The sequence below is a fragment of the Triticum dicoccoides genome, chromosome 7B (genome assembly GCF_002162155.2).
Source record: "Triticum dicoccoides isolate Atlit2015 ecotype Zavitan chromosome 7B, WEW_v2.0, whole genome shotgun sequence".
In the NCBI taxonomy this organism is placed as follows: domain Eukaryota; kingdom Viridiplantae; phylum Streptophyta; class Magnoliopsida; order Poales; family Poaceae; genus Triticum; species Triticum dicoccoides.
This window is the reverse complement of record NC_041393.1, coordinates 414411282-414416360: the sequence shown is the minus strand read 5'-3', so window position 1 is coordinate 414416360 and position 5079 is coordinate 414411282.

The following is a 5079-nucleotide window of genomic DNA, read 5'->3' as shown; positions in this document are numbered from 1 at the left end:
GTGTGCCACTGTGGCAACCCGCTTTGTATATACAAGGAGGCCCGAAGCATACAGAGAGAGGATTCAGACTTTTGTACAAGGCACACACTATAGCTAGTTCAAAACCTCAAGAACACTCATATAACCAGACAAGCAGGACTAGGGTATTACGCATCTTTGCAGCCCAAACCTGGATAAAAGTCCCCTGTGTGCTAATGGCTCGACCTGCTCTTTGTGCAACTAACCCCCCACTGAACGTAGAAGGGATCTTTGTGACCCCATAGGTGATCGGTTTCCCCGACATCTTTGGCGCGCCAGGTAGGGGGGCATTAGCTGTGAGAATCTGGTCCGTAGTTAGTACAGTAGTTCCTTCGTCACCATGGCTTCGAAGGAGAAGATGACCGTAGTGGCTGGCCCGATCGAGGTCGTTCGCGCCACCCCAGTGCGAAGGGCTGGGCAAGTGGCGGCGTCTAAGGCCGCGACGACGATCCACACAGCAAAAAAAGCTAAGTCAACTCAACTTTGAGTAATTCTTCCTTTTTATAGGGTTATCCCCCTCGATGGTTTTGGTCCTTGTATGGAGAACCTACACGCAAAAGGAACCATGCCACGATTGGCAACGCCCCGTTCTGTTTCAAGTCCGCTCAACATTTCAGGTGCCGCGCTCTGCTAAGAACTGCGGGCTACCTTGCCGTAATCAACAGCGCCCCTGTTCTGCTTCGAGTCCGCTCAACAGTTCAGGTGACTGCGCCATGAGCGGCAAGGTAACCTACTGGCATCGGCACTCTCCGCAGGCGGCTAAGGATCCGTCCTTCTAGCGCCTACGGCAAGGGGTGTGCGTGCCTGCAGGCCTATCCAACTAAGCATATGGTGCAGAAAATAAAAGGATAAACAAAATGGGAAGATGACATGCAACCAGATTCAAAGTACAACAAAAGTTATATTACATCAAAAGTTGCCGTGATTCTAACTTAAGATAATCTGTCTTGGGTACGAACCCGCATCGACTACAAGGAGTGAAGCAATTAATCCTGGCGCTGGCCCTCCAGCCTCGCGACTCTGCTAACGTAGCTAATGATGGGCTCGATGCGCTCCTCGAGTGCCTGACGGTCGACGTCCTCCGGCAAGCTGTCGAGCGCCTGGGCAAAGTCCATGCTAGGGTTCCAGTGCACCACCTTGGTGAGCACCTTGATCAAGGCGTCCCGACAAAGCTCCCGAGACTCCTCGGCCAGGTAGGCCCCCATGGTGGACTGGAGCAGCTTCAGAGCGTCAAGGACGTGCTCGAAGAACAGGGATAGCCTGGCGCTCTCGGCCACATTCGTCTCGCGGGAGAACCTGCAGTTTGGTATGCCCATGGCTATCAGCTGTGTGGCGATCTTCTCCGTGATGTCCACAAGGTGGCTGGTCCAAAGCTTCATGCTCTCCACGAGCTTGTTGTGGGAAGAGGCGGTAGTCCGCAGAAGCAGCTGCTCGTCCGCAAGATCCTTGGCCAGGATCTGCTCACGAGCCTGGGACTCCGAGAGCATCCTCTCCTGGCTGTCCAGCTTCAGCTTCAGATCATCGATGGACTCGTTGGCCTTGGAGAGTAGCTTGGTTTTGTCAGATATGGTGGTGTGCATCTCCGCCAGGTCATAAAGAGCATTCTCTTTGTTGTCCTTGAGCGTGGAGATCTCCTGGGTGAGCCTTGCCAGGTCCGCCTCCAGCTTTTCCACCTTCCTGGCCAGCTCAATCCTGGTTTCCTCTGCCGCCTTAGCGCGGTCGATGGCCTCCTTCAACTTGCTGGCGTGGTCAAGGGCCAGAGCATCAAGCGCTTCCTGGTGCTTCTGTGCCAGGTCTTGCGTCCGCTGCGCAATGAGCTTCTTGATCTCTTCGTCCTTGGCACGAAGCGTGGCGGCGAGCGCCGCCTCGAGGGCGACCAAGTCCTCCTCCTGGATGTTGAGCGAGATGCGGCGCTGCGTCTGGTCAGACTCGTCCTTGGCAGCCTTGGCCTTTGCCACCTACTGTGCCTTGTCGAAATTGGCCTGCTTCAGAAGGAGGGCCCGCTGGCGCTCGCTCAGTTGGATTTGGGAGGCCCTCAGATCTTCCTAAGCCTCGTCAAACCAGGCTTTCATCTGGGCGACGCGCTCCTGGAAATCTGCCTCGGCCTTGTCCACAGCCGACATCCTGGAGTCCACCTTCTCCTTGCGAGCCCGATGGAGAGCTTGGGGCTTGTGGAAGTTAGCGCTCATGGCCTGAAGGAGTTGGTCCTCCTTGGAGCCACCGCTGTTGATGCTCGGTTCATCAACAACCTGGATCCCGGTAGTGGTGAGGATCTCTTCGTCAAAGACCTCCCCCTCGATTGGCGCTCTGGTGCCTGTCGCTCCTGGGATGGTGACGAAGAGGTCATCACCAGCCTTCAAGTACCTGCTTGGCGCAGAGGCTGAGGAGGAGGAGGGTTGGTCATTGACCACCTCCTCCCCGGCAGGATCCTTGGTGGCCTCTCTAGTGGTGGCCTCGCCGGCCTTCCCGGCAGGCCCCATGGTGGCCTCCTTGGCGGCAGCCTTGTTGGCCTCTCCAGCAGGCTCCTCGGCCACCTCCTCCGTGGCAGGGTCCTTGCCGGCCTCCCCGGCAAGCCCCGTAGCGGCCTCCTCGGTGGGTCCCTTGGCAGCCTTCTCGGTAGGAATATTGGTGGCCTCGGCCTCGGCGTCCTTGGTGGTGTCCATGATCACGACGTCGATGTTCGCCTGATTTGCCGAGGGAGGATATGAAGCCAAGGAAGGGTGAAAGGTAAAGCCAAAATTAGGACAACTCAAGACAGAGGGAAGGAAAGAAATCAAAGCGATAATGGCAAGAAGCAGAAGACATGTACTTACATGCGGCAGGTGCGGAGGATGCGTCCCCCTCGCTGGCAACATCTGTTGTCGAGACGGGGTCACCAGCGCCTGTGCTCGCCTCCTCCTCCCCCGAGCCCATGGGCTCGTTAGTAGGTGCTCTTGCTGGGGACGCCCCTCCGGTCGGCGTAGTTGATGGAGGCAGCATGTTGGGGGCTACTCCTGCTGCTTCTCCCCTCCCCCGGTCCCGGCAAGATCATCAATAAGAAGACGTGCTCCAACGCGCGCTGGCAAGAAATAAGTGGCAAACTTACGCTGGGGGCTGGAGTGGGGGCTGCGCTGGGGGCTGGACTCTGGGCTGGTGAAGATCATCCCCGACGCACGAGGAATGCTCGTCGGGGGCTCAACACTCGTTGAAGCCCTGACTCTTTTCACCCTCTGGGCCAGCGTCTCCGTGTCACTGCAACAATGTGGTCAAGTCAAGATGAAGCGATTCAAGTAAGGAATCAAAGAATAGATGGGGGAAGCAGATTACATACTCGTCCTCCTCCTCTTCTTCTGCCCTCCTCTTCTTCCTTTGGCTGAATGACCCAAGGTCATATTTGGCCGCTGGGACGGGGCCCGCCGGAGAAGGAGACGAAGTCCTTACGCACTCAACCGAGGGAGAAGCAGAGACGTGTCTGGTCAAGGAGGAAGTAGCGGCAGCACGCCTGGTCGAGGAGGAAGCAGCGGCTGCAGATCTCTTCGCCGTTGCGGCCTCCTCCAGTGCCTCCGTGACCGCACGCCTCGTCTGGCACATAGGCTCCGCCTGAGTCTTGCCGCTGCGTAGCCCTGCCAGGGTGGACTGGCTCGTTAGAGCTGGTCCATCGCAAGACGTGCCTCTTCTTCAGGGCCGAGGGCTCATCCACCTCCGACACCTCCTCGGCCGGCTCTTCTGCCGCCCGCGCGGCATGGGGAACCCTGGCACCAGCACCACTGGTCTCCCCGGTGGGCCCCACCCACTTGAGGAATCTTTGCTCCTCTTCGGCCTCTTTGGCCTCGTCCTCCATGGTGCCACAGCTGCCGGCCTCCGTGGCAAGTTCTGCCTCCTTCGCCCTGGTGGCAATGTACACCACCTCTTCATCGGTAGTGGGGCGGATGAGCTTTGGCTCGTCGCAGATAGAGCCCTCCGACAAGTTGTCGAAGAACTGCTGCACCAACTCCGGCTTTGGCTCGGCCCAGGTTGGATCCAGGCCATGGGTGTTGAAGGCGGGCATTGTGGCAATGATCTTGGTCAGGCGGGAGTTATTGCAGCCCTGCCGGCAACCTGAACGGGTGGCTGCTACGTCTTGAGCTTCCGTTGGTTTTCCTTGAAGAGGAAAGGGTGATGCAACAATAGTAGCGTAAGTATTTCCCTCAGTTTTTGAGAACCAAGGTATCAATCCAGTAGGAGGCTCCTCAAAAGTCCCACACACCTACACAAACAAACAAAGAACTCGCAACCAATGCAATAAAGGGGTTGTCAATCCCTTCACGGCCACTTGTGAAAGTGAGATCTGATAGAGATAGTATGATAAGATAAATATATTTTTGGTATTTTATAATATAGATGCAAAAAGTAAAGATGCAAATAAAAGTAGATTGAAAGCTTATATGATAAAAGATAGACCCGGGGGCCATAGGTTTCACTAGAGGCTTCTCTCAAGATAGCATAAGTATTACGGTGGGTGAACAAATTACTGTCGAGCAATTGATAGAAAAGCGAATAATTATGAGATTATCTAGGCATGATCATGTATATAGGCATCACGTCCGTGACAACTAGACCGACTCCTTCTTGCATCTACTACTATTACTCCACACATCGACTGACTCCTGCCTGCACCTAGAGTATTAAGTTCATAAAGAACAGAGTAACGCATTAAGAAAGATGACATGATGTAGAGGGATAAACTCAAGCAATATGATATAAACCCCATCTTTTTATCCTCGATGGCAACAATACAATACGTGCCTTGCTGCCCCCGCTGTCACTGGGAAAGGACACCGCAAGATTGAACCCAAAGCTAAGCACTTCTCCAATGGCAAGAAAGATCAATCTAGTAGGACAAACCAAACTGATAATTCGAAGAGACTTGCAAAGATAACTCAATCATACATAAAAGAATTTAGAGGAGATTCAAATATTTCTCATAGATAAACTTGATCATAAACCCACAATTCATCGGATCTCGACAAACACACCGCAAAAAGAGTTTACATTGAATAGATCTCCACAAGAGAGGGGGAGAACATTGTATTAAGATCCAAA